At 40.5% G+C, this 17,892-nt stretch overlaps 1 protein-coding gene across 5 annotated transcripts in view; it reads left to right on the top strand.

Annotated features, from left to right (window-relative positions):
- Nucleotides 1–17,892, top strand: part of LRRC4C (leucine rich repeat containing 4C) — a 1,209,844-nt gene that overhangs the window by 1,027,958 nt on the left and 163,994 nt on the right. For 3 of the 5 annotated variants that reach the window (XM_043580991.1, XM_043580990.1, XM_043580987.1), the window contains exon 1: nt 15,516–17,259. The exons of the other annotated variants lie outside the window; for them this stretch is intronic. The gene's annotated coding sequence lies outside the window, so the exon portion shown is untranslated. Of the gene's footprint in view, nt 1–15,515; nt 17,260–17,892 lie in introns of those variants that run through there. 5 annotated transcript variants of the gene reach the window in all.

Raw genomic sequence — 17,892 nt, 5'->3', positions numbered from 1 at the left:
TCCCAGTGTGCAGCTTATCTTTTCCTTCTCTTAACAATGTCTTTCCAAAAGTTGAACTTTTAATTTTGGTGAGGTCCAATTTATTTATGTTTCTTTCATGGATTATGCATTTGGTATCGTACCTAAAATATTTTCGCCAAACCCAAGATCACAAACCTTTTTCTCCTATGTTTTCTTCTGTAAGTTTTATAACTTCACATTTTACAGTTATGCCTATTATCCATTTTGATTTAACTTTTAATGTATGGCATGTGGTATGGACCACAGTTCATAGTTTTGCATATGGGCATCTAATTGTTCCGCACTTTTTGTTGAAAAGACTATCCTTTCTCCACTGAATTATCTTTTTATCTTTGTCAAAATTCATATATGTGTGTGTATCTATGTGTATTACTTTCTCATCATCTTTGCTAATCAAAATCCGACTTATCCTTCAAAGTTAAGTTTAGATGCCTCACACTCTAGAAAACAACCCCCAAATTTTCGTATTTATTATACTTTGTAGTCATGGTCAAGGCAAATAACACTCATATATTAACAGTGATTATCTCCAGCTGTGGGATTTGGGATGATTTATAGTTTGGCTAATATACTTTGTCAGTATTACCTGAATTTTCTACCATCAGTATTTGTACCTCATAGAAAAAAATTGATTTTATATATGTATAGTGTATTCTTTGCCACGTACTTTCACGTAGATTTTTAATGTTTTGAGTAAATAAAATCCAATACACACGGGGACACACACACACACACACACACACACACATGTTATTGGTTCATGTAACCAAAAAAAAAAAAATCGCAGAACAGAATAGCCTCGGCATGGAAAGATCTAGATGCTCAATAGCTAGTATGTGGAATCTATTGCTGCTAATTTCATGGCCCTTACTCTTCTTACTGCTGGCCTTTTCCTCAAAGGTAAGAAATACCCAAACCACCACAGGATTAAGTTACTTTGGCAGTCTTGGGGATGCAGGGTAGTTCCTTTCTTATCATTCTTGAGAAAGGTTTGTGGTTGGCCTGCCTGGTCACTTGCCCTCACACAACCAATTATGTGGCCTCTGTGTTCAAGTTATTTCTCACTGTATAACTATAACTAAACTATACTCATTTCTACCTGAGTGTCTGAGGGTTAAGTCTGGAAAAAATAAACTGAGATGCTATATCAAAATACTAGCTAAAACACAGTAAAATGTCTAAACTAACCAATGTCTACTACTTTCTTTTTTTATATCACCCAAATAATCTGGTTACATAGCTATCACCCCAAATTTTAGAAGTTTGGAAACTGAGATTATTCAAGTTCACTGTCGTAGTTTTCTACAGCTTCTGTAAGAAATCACCACAAGCTCAGTGGCTTAAAACAACACAAAGCTATTATTTATGGTTCTGGAGGGGATACAAATCAAGATGTTGTCAGAGTTGACTTTCTTCTGGAGGCTCTATGGAAGAGTCTGTTTCCTTGCCTTCTCCAGCTTCCAGAGGCCTTGGTTTGTGGTCCCTTCCTCCATCTTCAAACAACTTCAAACCCAGTAGTGTGGCATCTTCAAATTGCTTTCTCTGGAATGCTAACCCTCCCGCCTTCCTCTTACAATGATATTTGTGATTAGGGGCACCTGGGTGGCTCAGTCAGTTAAGTGTTCAACTGCAGCCCAGGTCATGATCTCTTGGTCAGAGTTCGAGCCCTGTGTCAGGCTCTGTTCTGATAGCTTAGAGTATGGAGCCTGCTTTAGATTCTGTGTCTCTTTTTCTCTGCCTTGACTCACACTCTGTCTCCCTCTCTCTCAAAATTGCATGGGTTCTGGGGATTATGATGTGGACATCTTTGCAGGGCCATAATTTGGCATAACATAGTCACTTGTATTTGGAGGTAATGTTGAGTCTTTAATCCATGTTTCCCAACTTGAAGATCTGTGTCTTTTCTACTTTATCATAACTGCATAATGTAACAGTGGTTGTGTATAAGCTTGTCTAGATTTCAAATTCTGGGAGATCAGGGAATTTCACCTACTATAGCAAATAAGAATGTGTTGGCGGGGAGAGGAGTGCTTTTTCTCTAAGACACAAGGTATAGGTGGGGAATATAAGTTCGATTTCACTTGTAACTTACATCATTCCATACTGGCAGTTGCCTCCTTGGACCTCCTTCTTGATTAATAAAGCAATAATATAGATTTGTTTGCATCTCCTTTATTTGATGAATTCTGTTTCTAGCAGAAGACTATGGATTCCATCAGTAGGCAAATTACTTAATAGTTTCCAAATGACAACTATAATTCTTTCTCAGCTGTTCCTACATGTGCAATGAAAAGCAGAGAACTAAGGCAGTTGCATGAATAATTTAAGCAGTGAACCTCAGTTGGCTCAATTATCTGATTATTTCTACAAGCATCTGGATATAATTTTAATTTTTTATTCTCTAATGCTTTTTTAGTTTACTTTAACATTTGTAGGCAATGCCTTTTAATAAGTCACTTATTTCTTCCATGTCCTAACTTCAGCTTAACAAACATCATTTAATGAGCAACTAATACATGCCCCAATCTGTGCTCACATCTATGGTGGCTAAAAAGACAGAAAACAAGGACTCTCTTTCTCTGGGAGTTTTCAGTCCCAAGAGAAGAGACAATACAATGACACCAATAACTATACAATATGGAATCATGTAAAGGTCATGACTGAGACACAAAAATGGTGATCAAAGTATTTACAGGGAGAGAGATCATTCAGTTTGGAAGAATTAGGGGAAACTTCTGGGAGGAGCAGTATTCTGGAGGATAGGGAAGAATTTACAAAGCAGAAGTAGAGTAGGAGAGTGTAGCAATAGAAAGACATGCAAAGCAAGGAGGCAAGGAAACCTAGGACTAATTGTGGGAGCCATACATCCTCTGATAATACTGGGGAATGGTAAAGTACAAGCAGAGGAGGTCCCAAGAACTTAGGACTGAAAGGGACCATTTATGCCCAGCATCTAAAGGTGTCTAATTTATTCATCCCAATACCCTAGTAGTCTTCAGTATGTTTGTTGTGAGGGGATGATCAGGCAATGTCTGGAGATACTTTCCTGTAAATGGGGGTGGGCGTGAGGTGGGGGAGGGAGAAGGGAGGGTGATACTGCCATCTAGTGGGTAGAGCCAGGGCTGTTGCTAAATATCCTACATGCACAGAGCACCCCCTAAAACAAAGAATTATCGGACCCCAAATGCCAATTGTGTCACAAATTAGAAACTCTGCAATGACCTTGTGAGGTTGTAGTATTATTATTTTCCTTATGTTACAGATGAGGAAATTGTGTTTTTTTTAAGATTACAAACCTTGCCTGAGGTCATTAAAATAGTAAAAGGCCTAACAAGATTAGGGCCACATTATAGGGCATGAAAAATGTGGATACAATTAAGTAGCTAATGAGATTCTCCGAATATGGGCAGGACATGCAATGAAGCTATAGTTCAATGACATTACAAATAAAGTAAGTAAGGGCGCAGTAAGCACAATGCCCTATGCATAGTAAGCGCTCAATAAATGTTCCTTGCTGCTTTGAATGATAGCTGATGCTTTCAGTGATGTGTCAGCCATTAGTGGGCTCCTCTGGGGGTAGGAAAGACCCTGGACTGAAAGTCGGTCTGGGACTAGGGCAGGTGCTCAGAGTGTGAACTGGAGAGAAAGCATGTGGAGTGCACAGGAAGGGAAAAAAAAATGTTGCCCACAGAGGAACTAGAGAGCCTGACAAACCAATTAATGCATTGGTGTGTGTTGGGGGACGTTGTGAAGGTGGCTCTGGTTTTGAACATGAGAAACTAATTTTCACCTGACTACCATAAAGTGAACAGCTGCTGTGTTAGGAATCATTATACTTCCTTAAAACAGACAAACTAAGACACAGAAAGGTGAAGCAATTAGTTCAAGGGCATACCGCATTTTCAGATTTCTTTAGAAACTTAGGGAGAAGGAAAATTTGACCTTTTTGAAGATATAATAACTAAATCTTTATAGAAAAGATAAGGGCAAAATGACATTTTCTTTAATAATTCTTCCAAAAACGGTTTTAACATTTATTTTGCTATATATTTGTATAGATGAAAGTTATTTTAACCTCTAGCCAGGCATTCTGGCTGAATGAGATATGTAGAGAAATCAGGGAAGACTTTCCCAAAAAGCATGGAGTGAGATTCTATCTTCTTTTTCACGTTTGCTGCATTATTAAGAGAAAGCCAAGAAAATGGCCTGAATGGCCAGATAACATGTGGAAGAGAAAAGAGAACCCATGGTAACTGAAGGCTTGGTATCATTATGAATAGTAGAAAGTACCACTAATATTGAATGAGTACCCATTAGATGCTAGCAACTGTGCTAACTATTCATGTGGCTTATTTTATTTTATTCTTCATGACTATAGGATAGATACAACCACTGATAGATGAGGTCTTTGAGGCCTAGAGAGGCTACATGATTTACCCAAGGTCATACAGCTAGGAAGTAGTAGCAGTATTCAAACCTCAAGTGTTGGTCTCAAGTGCCCAAGCTTTTACCCAATAGTATATATGTATGACTAGTAGTTAGGAACATAAATTCTTCCCTCTCTTTGTACTTGACAGATTATAAACAAGACTGGATGCATAGGTGCCATTCAGGGAAGCCCTACCTAAGGGTGACCACAGAGTGGTTGCTAAAGGAACAGCACGCGTCCTTCTCAAATCTCCTACCTTAACTACTTATCGATGCCGCACAGTGGCTTCCAGATCTCACTATTATCGTCTTAGCGCTTCTTTCAAAAATTTGAATTCAGCATCTTCACCATGCATTCTATGAGTAGAGGATACAGCCATGAACAAGAATGACAAGGTCTCTACTCCCAGGAACAACACAGTCCAGCAGAGATAAACAATTCCACAGAGTTCTTAAAAAGAACATCAGATAAGTGTTTCACACCATACAAAATAGAGTGATGTGATAGACATCGGGTGCCTACTTCAGCTTCTTGGGAGCGACGGCTTCTCTTAGACCAAGATCAGATCAGTGCCTGCAAAGAACAGGAGGCAAAGAAAAGGAGATGTTCTAGGCTGTGGGAACAGCTAGTGCTAAGACCCTATTGTCGGCTCAGAAAGAAGGCCCGTGAATCTGGAGAAGCTAAGTGCAGGAGCAGATGATGTAAGATAAAATTGAAGAAAGGTTAAGAGGAGGTTGGTTATGCCAGGAAAAATAGGATTTCACAAGCCAATATAAGGAATTTCAATTTTATTCCTGGTACAATGAGATGCCCTCAGGAGGATCTACCCTCTTTCACCCAGGGACTAATGTTGAAAAGGTTAGCATTTGGGATAGAGAAGATTTTAAAGACCAAGAAAAACTAATTTTACTTTGACTTTACCAGTTAAGATTTCATATGAATAAGAGAGAAAGTGAGAGATCCCCCCCCAAACTCTTTCAGTAGCTTCATTTATATGAAAGGCACATTTTTGACACTTCAATCAATCAGTGGGCGCCATTAATCTGCATATTGTGTTACAAGAAGCTGCCTTTCTTCTCAATTTTCCTTTCCTTTTTGTTCTTCTCAGGAAATTAATTCATGTCATTTCCATTTGAAATCCTGTGGCATTTGACTGCACAGGCACTTAGAGGCACCCTTCTATGACTCGAAGCTTAGTGTAATGGCATTGCTTGTCAGCAGAACCTTAAGAAAAAAGAGTCTGGACTGCCAGGCCCCTCAGGACACTAAAGATACATAGAAAATGGCTGGATACAGGTCTGTAGATTTGTATGTGGGGGACTCCAAAATAGTTGACTTTGGTGAGTGATGCTGACAATTTGGTTCTTAAACATCTTTGCAATGATATATTTTGCTATGAACGGAACATTTGAACAAGTGTTTATAATATGTCATCAATTTCACTTTAGAATTTCACTTTTTAAAAAGGCTGTACTTGGAAACTTTGGGAGCATTTTCTGCAGTTTAATAGACTGACACACTGATTTGTTTTATGAAAGGCTGAATAATGTCAATCATACTGTTCTGTTGATCTACATGAAAACACTTCTTCAGGTGGTCCTATTCTGACAAAAGCACAAAATTTAAGAGTCCTAAAGGCCCTCAAAGGCCATCAGTGTAGCGGGCCACAGACTTTAACACTTTTCATGTCATTAACATGAGTAAATATACAGTGGCTCAACAGGGTGTTTCCAACTATTAATTTTACTGGATATTTACAGTTCAAACATTACTAAGTAAAAATTAGAAAGGAAATTATAGTTGTAAAAATGTAGGTAGGAATTAATCAGAAACTGAAGATACTTGCTTTCAATTCAACTAATTAATAGGACAAACCCACCACTTTGCCGTTACTTGTCTCATTTTGCTAGAGTGGACCAATGGAAGTTTAATCCAGGACAATGTTTGGGAATTGCTTATCCAACCTACGTCACCTTAGAGACCCACCCACAACCACAGCCTATGCTTGAACAACTCCAATGACAATTTTACCTGGAAGCCCATTCCCTGTTGAGAGAGCTTTCTTTTTAGGAAGTGTTTCACTATGTTGCATGGAAGTTATGTATAGTCTCCATCCAGAATGTCACACATATGAACAAATGAACATACACAAATGAATAAATGACAAGCATGCACATTATTAAAATTTTGTAGATTCTAACACTTGGCATCTTATACCAATCTCTCCTTCTCTAACCCCAAGGCTGTTGCCTTTATTTGAATCCCTATAACCTCCCATAGTTTCCAAATTGCTCTCCAGTTGTTCTCTAATTCATCTGCATAATGCCCCTTGTAATGTCTTTTGAAAGTCCCAAACATAACGTGTTACTCCTTAACTTAATATCCCTCAATGATACCCCTTTGCTTTTTGAACAAACTCCTCCCAAAACACTCCCCCGCCCACCCCCCCCGACACACACACAGAATCTTTGATCTGGCTGCCATGTGTAGGTTCATTTTTTGGCATTTCATTTCTTTTCCTGTCATACATTCTCCTTAAGTTTAAGTAATTTCTGTTCTCCTAAAGTACAAACAATGAATGTTTGCCACATTCTAACTCAGGACTTTACGATTCCAATCTTGCTGCTCTTGGCCCTACTCCATGTTTTGGATCAAACATACTGTCTTTTAGAGTACACACTAATCCTTTCTAAAAATGTAAGCACCTCTGGGAAATAGTGAAAAATTGTTAACACTTTGCCCAGTCACAGTATACAGAACCCACCAAAATCAGTACTCAATAAAACATTTGCACCGATATGCAGATGTGCTGACTTCGTGTCTTACTTCCTGGAGAAGGGATATACCTATGATTGAGGCCTTAGGCTCATGTAAAGACAAATAAAAAGGAAAGACACCCAAAAGGGGGATAGTCCCCTTCAAAGACAAGCTTTGTTCTGACATCATTATTTTGCCACCCTCTAACCCTAGAGATAAAAAAAAAATAGAAGAAGTGAGAAAATTCAGTGGACTTTTTTATATAGCCACTAAAATAAATAAGAACAATAACAAAAATGTTGTTTTCCAGTAATATTAATAAAAATTCAAGTAGGAAGTTAAATTTCAATGCAGCATATTTTTTCTGTATCCTTTGATTTTTTTCCACCTTTATTGAGCTATAATTGGCATATAACATTATGTGAGTTCGCGATGCACATTATCATTTAATGTATTGTGAAATGACCATCACAATAACACTTCCATAACCTCACGTACTTACCTGTGTATGTGTGTGTATGTGAGCGTGTGTGTGCATGTGTGTGTGTGGTGAGAACTTTAAGACCTACACTTGTAGCAACTTATAGGTATATAACACAATATTGGTAACCATAGTCACCATTTGATCCCTGAAACCTATTCATCTTGTAACTGGAATCTTGTACCCTTTGACAAATATCTTCCCATCGCCCCCAGCCCCCAGCGTCTGGCAACCACCATGCTCTCTCTATGAGTGCAACTCTTATAGTATTTGTCTTTCTCTCTCTAACTTATTTCACTTAGCATAATGCCTTCAAGGTCCATGCATGTGGTCAAAAATTGTCTTCTTTTTATGGCTGAATAATATTCATATCTGTTTTCTGTAGTGGCTGCACCCATTGAAATTCCCACCAATACACAGTGTACAAGGGTTCCCTTTTCTCCACACTCTGGCCAACACTTGTCATTTCTTGTCTTTTTTTTTTTAAGTTTGTTGATTTATTTTTGAAAGAGAGAAAGAGAGAGGAGGCAGAGGGACAGAGAGAGAGAGAAAGAGAGAGAGGCAGGCTCTGCACTGTTAACACAGAGGCCAACGCAGGGCTAAATCTCACAAAACACGAGATCATAAACTGAGCTGAATTCAAGAGTCAGACACTCAACCATCTGAGCCACTCAGATGCCCCTCTTGTCTTTTTGAAAGTAGCTATTCTATTTTTTTCAATTTTTTTCAATGTTTATTTATTTTTGAGAGACAGGGAGAGACAGAGTGTGAGTAGGGAAGGGGCAGAGAGAGAGGGAGACACAGAATCTGAAGCAGGCTCCAGGCTCCGAGCTATCATCCCAGAGCCCGACACGGGGCCGAAACCGTGAGATCATGACCTGGGCCGAAGTCGGATGTCCAACCGACTGAGCCACCCAGGGGCCCCTTTAAAAAATTTTCTTTTCAATCTTTATTTATTTTTGAGAGACAGAGGGAGAGTGAAAATGGCTATTCTAATGGGTGTGAGATGGTATTTCACTGTGGGTTTAATTCCCAATGCCCTGATGATTAGTGACATTAAGCATCTTTTCATGTACCTGTTGGCTCTTCTCTTGTCTTCTTCGGAAAAACATCTATTTAGGTCCCTCTGCCATGTGGGCATAATTGTTATCGTAGTGAAAATATGAACTCCCACAAGATTTTTAAACGTTTAATAAAAACCCTTTCCAGGAAGATTGTCAATGGCAGGTTGTAGTAAAATGCGAAACACTCAATCACATAGCAGCCACCCAGGGTTCACTCCATTCAATAGGACCACAACTCCACAACACGCCTCACAATTTCCATCTTCCACAGGGATACTTATTTTACATCACATTTCCTTACAAAACTCATACAGTTGTGGACGGCTTTAAAAACCATCTGTGTCGTGAATCAAAGGATTCCCAACCCCCTCCCGTTTTGAAAGTTGAGTCGGAGTAATATTTCTTTATATATGCTTATTTTGGCATTTAGGGAATTATTTCATTCGAGTGATAAAGTTATTTTCACTTTCCATGTAAACACAATAGATGATTTATTTTCCAATCTGCAGCTTCTCCTGGTCATTTACTTTCCTCAAAAATGCTGTGCATGTTAGAAACCTGGATATTTAAAAATGCAGATCGTTTAACATTATTTGAATCATGTGCTACTAAATCAGCTGGAAGCCTGGAATCACAGATGTGCTAATGCATCTTCAATGTGAAGAGAACTGAATTTTGAAATCTATGCACTTCATTTCCTCAAAACACAATGGTAATACGGTGGGAGAAACAAAGCTATCATTTCTTGAATCTGCACTGCATGGCTAATGCTGAAGTAAAGTGACATTCTTTAGGAGTTGTTTAGTATCAAGTGCTGATTTAGCTAGATAAAATACAGCTGTCTTCTCAAATTACACAACTGGATTCACACCATCAACTAATTCCTGGTGGAGTTTTAAAGATACCTTTATGGCCAATTTTCTTCTTGGTGCAAAGAATCCTAAGTTAGACAGTACAAAAATGCCACCATGTAGTTTCTATACACAGATACCATCTCCCCTAGAAACATTTGATAAAGGAGACTGTGTTCTACAAGTGCTTGGGTCACCATTTAAAAAGGATTTCCAAAATGTAATTGGATCTAAATTGATTTAGAATTGGTTGCCAAATTGTCATGCAATTGTCTCTGTCAGCTTTCTTCTTATTCCTTTAAGTCACTCCTAAAATTTGTCACGTTGCCTAGTGGGTCTGAGAAAGGAAGGATCCTCCCTTAAGATCCCTTCCTTTCACTGTTGCCCTTCCTTCCCAGACATCATTTGCAGTTGATATTCTCTTAGAAGGAACATTTTAAGATTACTTCGAAAATCTGAACTCTCTTGATCTCTCCATGGCATCCAATAGTCTGATCACCTCTCCCATGGCTAAGTACATAATTTAGAGCGTCTTAAGCCTTGCTCATCTTTGGGACACAAATTGTTTTTTTCTTGGAATGCACCCTATTCCTTGTTCTCCAGCTGCAAAATGGCAGTCCTGCATCCATCAACCGTATGCTAACATTCATGAAGCTCTTAGCCCATTTACATGTCCTACTTGTGAAGTCCTCTAGGATTGCCCCCACACACAGGTAGCTACTATTTCCTCTTCTCCCCAAGCTCTGTACACTTACGGCTGGTAAAAATCTGTCCATATTGTATCACCATTGCTTGTAACTGGCAGACCTATTATTCACCCGCTTTCCTTCCCCAAGTAAATAGTTCATTCATCCATCATTCACAATGTTGTAAGAGGCCAAAGAACCAGGCACTGTGCTAAATGACATGGGTATCAGTAAGTGTTCAAATAGCCAGTTCTTCTGCAAACTGACTTGTAATGTATCTTTCTCCACTCACCTGTAAGGCTAGTTTTGTTTTTCTCATTTATTTCTAATGGTTATTTCTAACAAGTAGTTACACATTTAGAGTAGGAATTCTTCGTCCTATGCAACACAAATAGTTTTCCCATTGTTGTGGTTTCTTGTTATTGCACATATGGAACCTATTTTTTGCTTATTGTCTCTTCCATTTAACTTTCTCGTCAGCTTTTCTTTTTCAGAAGCTAGCTGGAAGTAGGGATGGGGTGGCAAAGGGTCCACAGAGGAACCTGAGCCTGGTCTCCCAAAGTAATACAGTAAAAAGAACTGGGCAAATTGGGCAGATGTTGAGCCAGTTTTGAATTAACATCAACAGATGTGACCAGGATAATGGGGGTAGCAGAGGAGTCAGTGATAACTTTCATAATGCATGACACATAATGGGAAGTTAATATCCATCTGTTGAAATAAATAAGTGACCAGTTGATCCCTTATGTAGAGAATTTTCTTTCCTATAAATCCCAGTAATCGTGAAGGAAATTTCTTATTTGTAGTGTATACAAGTTGGGGTTCATTGCAATGATTGCTCTGATTCTTCACTCTCTTTTATCTTGTAACTTTACAGTCGCCCCACATTGGGGGTAGGATGACCTGTCCCATCCCTGGACAATGGGCTCAACTAAGTGATTTGCTTTAGCCAACAGAAAGTCACCATATGTGATTCATACAAAAGCACCCATGCCTTTCTGCTTCCTCTCTTGGACGTCTACTACGCCAAGAAATTTGCTTAGGCCAAGCTGATGAAGGAAGAGAGACATACAAAATGGGGCTGAGCTGCCCCAGTGACCCAAGTTGAGTCTATTTTATATCAGCTAAGAGTGATCCCTGCCAAGATCAGAAGAGCCACTTAACCAATCTCTGACTGACCTATAGACTCATGAGAGAAAATGAATGATAACTGATTTCAGCTACCAAGCTTTGGGATGGTTAACTATGCAGCAATTGCTAGCTGATACAAAAGTTATAATTCTCTGGTTATTATTTTACGTGGTTACATCTTTTATTAGTTTTTTTTTCTATTTAGTAATTGCAGTAAGTACGTCATCTTTCTAACATTTTTGTGTACCACAGTGAAAAGAATATCCAGTAAGAGGCAAAAGACATATATTCCCCCATTTTCTAATGTCATATAGTCTTAGACACTTATTCAATTATGTACACAATATTAGAAATAACAAAAAAAATTCTCATTAAATCAATCATGCTTTGGGCGGCGGGGGGTGGGGGATGAATACAGATATAAGCAAATCATTTCCATCCTAGTATCATAACAGGAAGTATCTGTTAAAACCATGATCTCTGAAGCAAAATAATCTGAGCTAAAAATCTTGCCTCTGTCACTTTCTAGCTGGGTGCCCTCAACTCTACTTTCATTATCTATAAAATGGGATGGTAATTAATTACACCTACCTCATAAAATTATTTACAGGATTGCATGAATTGACATTTATAACATACTTAGAACATACCAGTTATTATAACATACTTAGAACATAATGCCAGTTATTGCTAAAAAAAATTTTAACGTAGGGAAGCACCAAAAAGTAAGACCATATGGGGTAGAAACTGGGTGGAGAGGTAGCCATTGTAGAAACAAATCTGCAAAGCTACTTGGACTTTAGTATCTTCATCTGTATTTCAAGGAACAAAGAAGGAATAACCATTAGGATATCTTATAGTTCTAAAATACAACATTCTTGTCTAGCATAACATTTTGTATGGCATAACACATGTAGTAAGTTCCCACGAAATACGGCATTTTTATCATTAAAGTAGTTTTCAAAAGAAGTTGATCTAAAAAAGTTAATTCACATGTCATTATGTGTGACGATAGAGGCAAGCTTCATACGATTATCCCACAGGATATTGTGTCCCTGTTTAATAGAATTGAGAGTGAAAGGGACTATCTATTCCCAGAATTGATAACCTAAACACCCAAATCCTAAGTGTTTGAATTGAATACAGTGGCCTAAAGCCTGTGAAATCAAATTAATAAACACAACAGAAACGTCCATGTTTTCTCAATGTTTAAGCAAAGTTACTGAATTCCTTCTGTTTGCTATTTTGTATTTCTGGTTACAAGATGCTGTCCTCTGCTGTTTGCTGAAGATCACACCAGGTAGAGTCACCAGCACACAGGGAAACAACATGGTAGTTTCATTTCACCAACCAAATGCCTATAAATCAGGAGAGGAAAACAAATACAGGATTCTGTATGCCCCCAGACAAACCTGGCATGTCAGCACCATGTTCCTCTTTGCCAGGGCTATCTCATTTTAATGGCATTTGTCCACCCCAAGCTTTTGGCAACTCAGATGGACTAACCGGAAGTGTGACAATGGGACCGATCCCATTGCTCATTGGGTAATTATTTCCTCTAAAAGAACTTATATAAAGAATTCTACTTGAACACATACCCTGTCTTTGTTGACAGTTCCTGGCAACTTCTAGTGAACAGATATTTATATATTTGTTGATATTTACATCATTGCTAAACAACAATTTAGTTTGCATGTGTATTTGTACGATGGTTAGCTTGTTTAGTACTCATTTCAATTCTCCTTGAGTAAGATCATTCAGGGACAAAAGTGGCATTTTCGTCTCCCCACAGGTTACACATTCACCTCCAGAGTTGATAACTGTAGCCTGAATGCCGGTGACGGTCTGAGATGCATTCCCCATACTACTTAGAAGTAGTAGCAAAACTAGGAGAATTGTTATTGAATAGATCTGGGTTCAAAACTTGTCTATGGCATTTACCAAGTATGTGGCTTTAGCGTCCCCTTCTCCATCTTTAAAAATCTCTCAAGGGGATGTTTTGAGTTTTAAATAAGTTGATGTATATGAGAAGTCAGCAAAAGAGTACGCCATATAGATGCCCCATAATCACTGGTTTGAGTCTGAATCAAAAAATGAAAACCAAATGACTAATGCAAGGTCCTATAGTGTGAATGGGTAGCTGATGTGGAAAAAGAATAAGAAGGTAAACAGGGATGGGAAGCCTTCCTTTTTCTTTTTTGGCTAAATAGCACTGATCCTTCCCTGCTGCTTTGTTTGATAGATTAATTCATTCTGAAAGGCTTTAAAGATGTCTGGTAGGTAGCTAATAATCAGCTTTGAAAAACAAATCATTGGCCTTTCCCTTGCTGTCAAAGTCCCTAAAAAGGAAATTTGCATTTCAAATGGCTTCTAGTTTACTTCAGAACCCCAGTGTAGACTCCTTTGAAGCTATCTAGAGTAACTAGTAAGTGTACTTTTTAATGGTTTATTAGTTGATAAACTGTAATTGGCATATAAGGGTAAGAGCTTCAAAAGACAAAGTTACAGTCAACTGCCCATTAATGTTTTAAGTCAATCAATACAGCATTTATTTAAACCTGGAAGCGATGCCATTACCCCTCAAGAAATTTACATGTTGATGCAATTCATAACTCCATCAGAGCTTTTCAAAAAGATGTAGAAATTATAATAAATCACAATCCATGGGTAAAGAAAGGCCTTTCCCCTTACCGAGTCTGAACATTTGAGACACATATTACAGCATGTGCTTAGTACCCAAATACATGTATGAATGTAATTCTCTTTTCATTTTCAAATGCTAAGTGGAAAAAAATCCATGTAGTATAAAGGGAACAGGAAAGAAAAAAAAAAAAAACACTTGGTGTCAAGTTGGATATGCCTCTGATGTTCCCTTAGGAAAAATCTTTTTGTCTAATGACATTTCTCATTCTGATGAACTCACTTTGTTTAAATTGTTTTAAAGCCAAGTACGTATTCTGATCTCTCAAAAATAAAATCAGCACAAAGATCATTAATTAGGGAGCCTGAAATATATGTATTTTCCCTTCTCCTCCAACATACACACTTTTTTATTGACAATTATATAGTGGAGAAAGAAACCAACATGAATGTAGTACTAATACTTATTTCCTGGGCCCTCCATGTTTCTAAGAATACCCTGCGAAATTGAAATGTGGCACTTGGCCCACCCCACCCACCCCCACCCCGACCCCTTAACAGGAGTTGATGGAAAAGCCCACAACCAGGAGGAAGGATGTTGGAATTGAGTTGTCAAGCTGTCCTGGATGTCTTGTACAAACTGAACAGGCCAATTTACTGCAACGCTGCATAGGCTGAAGGCTCCTATCTCGCCTTTACAGTGCTTTCTCGTGTTGAGATTATCCTCCTGGACCACAGTCTCCCTTCCCAGCAGCTTTTCGGTTACTCCTAGATGCCTTCTGATCAGCCTATCCTGTCCTGGGTAATAGTACCGTGTTAATCCTTACCTTGTGACCAGCCTGCTTGGCTAGGGAGAGGAGAGTCTCTTGCACAGCAATCTGAAAAGCAACAGCTTTGTGTGTTTGGTGATATTTTTGAATCCTAGTGGTGATTTGATTTCAATGTCTTCCCCTTTGTAGCTCCAACTCCTGGCTTTCGGGATGAAAACAGGCAGGCTTTTAGAAAAAAATTGACAACTTCTCCCACACAAATCCCTGAGTTTCTTTGCCTATTACTAACCTCTCGGAGCGTGGGGGTTGCTTTGAAATTCAGCTGTTCCGGCTCTGCCCTCCAGGTGGCAGCAGTGCCACACCGCAGAGGCTCCAATCCCCTCGTCCCCGACTTCAAGTGTTAATGCAATTGACCAATCAGTGCTAAGATGATGGGAGGTAATTGGGTAATTGTATTTTACTGATCACAAGCAGAGAAAGGGAAGGGAAAAGGGGAAAGAAAGAGGGGCAGAGGAGGAAAGGGACTGCAGTCCGAGAGGAGGTTTGGGGAGCTAGGACCCAAAACGTCAGGACGTGGCACTGGCTGGGAGAAAGGCTGCCGCGGGCACAAGGAGCGCATTTATTTATCCGGGGAGAGCGGGGAGGGCGGGGGGCGGGAGGGGAGCGGGCGGGGGAGGAAGAGAGTTGAGGCCGGAGTGGATGGAAGGGGACCGGGGTTTCTGCCGCGCAGGGAGCCGCGAGCCAGGGCGATGGCGCTAAGGACGGCGCGGAGCAGCTGCGCTCCCGGGAACGCGTCTCCTCGCGGAGGACCCGCCAGCGTCGGGAAGGTCTGCGCGAAGAGAGACCAACTTGTGGCTCCAAAATGCACCCGACGCAGCTGGAAATGAGATCAAAGCTGCAGTTTCCTTCGAGAAGGAGGCGAGGAGCCCGCGATTAGGGATTTAACAAAATTCTCAACCTCCTTCGTTCCGTTTTCTATTTTCCTTTTTTTCTTTCCTTATTATTACGATTTCTAAATTTGCCTCACACCCCGTCGGTCCCCCTCACTTCGCCTTGCCCGTTTGAAATAAAAGCCCAGTTTGAACTTCTTTCGCCGCGGCGCCCCCGGATGCGCTGCCCGCTGATGGAGGAGAAGGGGACCCCGGGGCTGGCGGGGGCCACCGGCGAGGGACCGCGTCACGCGTCTCCCCCGTGATCCCGGCGCTGATCGCGGAGTTCTGCAACACCTGGAGGATCTGGACCGGGTGCCGGGGGTGGGGGCGGGGACAGAGGAAACGAAAGCCACCCCGAGCCTTAAAAAAAAGAAGAAGAAAAAAAAAGTAGCGGGGGGGGGGGGAGAGGAATGGGTTTCTTCTTGACAGCTGACGGAGCCTTGAAATTTTCCTCCACTACCCCCGCCCCCGCCCCCGCCCCCGCCCCCCGCACTCCATTTAACGTGAGATTATGAAATTGCAGAGGCGGTGGAGGGAAGGAGACAGGATATAACAGGGAGTTTGGAGAGAGAGGGGAAGGTGGCTGGCCGGGTGGCTGAAATCAAAAATCCAATTGCGCACTGGGTTGTGATGAGAAATCTAATCAGATCTTTGGAGAAGGGGCCGGCCGGAAGGGTGGCGAGTGGGGGGAGTTGATCCCCAAATTCTTCGAAGGGGGAGCAAGGGGTGAGGAATCAGTGATGTAAAAGGAGACTTTTTCGGTGGCGGTGGCGGTTGGGTGCCTTGCAAAAATGAAGGATGCGGGACGCGGCTCTCTCTTGGAACCGAACGCCGTGGATAAACTGATTGTGCAAGAGAAAAGGAAGGAGGAAGCTTTTCCTTGTGAGACCTGGATCTTAACACAAATGTGTATATGTGCCCACAGGCAGCCTTGAAAAATGAAATAAACCAGTGTCGGACCCACGGGGCTTGGTGTGTTCTGACATAAATAAATAATAATAAAACAGCTGCCCCCCCCCTCCCCAAAGGATGATTGGAAATGGAGAACGGAGGATCCACAAAGAAAAAGTATGTTCGTTTTTCTCTATAAAGGAGAAAGTAAGCCAAGGAGATATTTTTGGAATTGAAAGTTTGGGGCTTTTTTTTTTTAGGAAAGTAAAGACCTGCTATGGTGGTGTTTTCTCTTCTTTTTGAATTTCCCACAAGAGGAGAGGGAATTAATAATACATCTGCAAAGAAATTTCGGAGAAGAAAAGTTGACCGCGGCAGAATGAGGCATTGATTGGGGGAGACAAACCAGCAGAGAGCACAGTTGGATTTGTGCCTATGTTGACTAAAATTGATGGATAATTGCAGTTGGATTTTTCTTCATCGACCTCCCCCCCACCTTTTTTTTTTCTTTCTTTCTTTCTTTTTGGTGTCAAGATCATGTGTTTTCGCTTGTTCTTAACCACCTGGATTTCCATCTGGATGTTGCTGTGATCAGTCTGAAATACAGTGAGTGATCCTTATTTTCTTATTTTATTGATGAAGAAAATGCACATTAATTTAGCAATCCCGGTTCCTATATCCCCTCACCCCTTTCAGTGTGATTTTTAAAGACCTGGCTGTTGGGGGCCAGGAAATAAGGAGAGGGTGGCCCAGGCATATGTTCCCTCAGCTTGTGCTCACCAATGAGCCGGTTTGTTATAATGATGCAGGTTGTCTGCATCCTGGGCAAAGGCCTTTGCAAATCTTCACCAGGGGAAAAAAAATCTCCCCAAGAAAGGCGCTGCAGTGTGGGGTGCCTGTGCTGTGTGACTGACACTCTAGAATGCCTTTAAGTTGCAGGGCAGCCCTGGAGTTAGATGCACAAATGTTTAGCCATTGGAAATCGAAGGGACCCAATTTAAATTTCATTATCCAACCTGACATTGCAGATCAACAGAATGTATTAACACAAAAATATGATAATACACCGAGCAGATGAAGGATGGCTTCTGGCTTCTGGCGGGTGGGTGGATTGAGGGAGGGCGAGTGGGCATGGGGGAGGAAGTGGTGGAAAGAGGTGGCTGCGTTTGCCCCATATGTATTGCACACACATGCTCCAGTGTGGTCCTCAGATTACCTAGGTTCTCACCAGTGCTAAGA

This window comes from Prionailurus bengalensis, chromosome D1 (assembly GCF_016509475.1).
Source record: "Prionailurus bengalensis isolate Pbe53 chromosome D1, Fcat_Pben_1.1_paternal_pri, whole genome shotgun sequence".
Lineage (NCBI taxonomy): Eukaryota > Metazoa > Chordata > Mammalia > Carnivora > Felidae > Prionailurus > Prionailurus bengalensis.
Note: the sequence above shows the minus strand (reverse complement) of the source record. Positions and strands in the feature narration are given on the sequence as shown.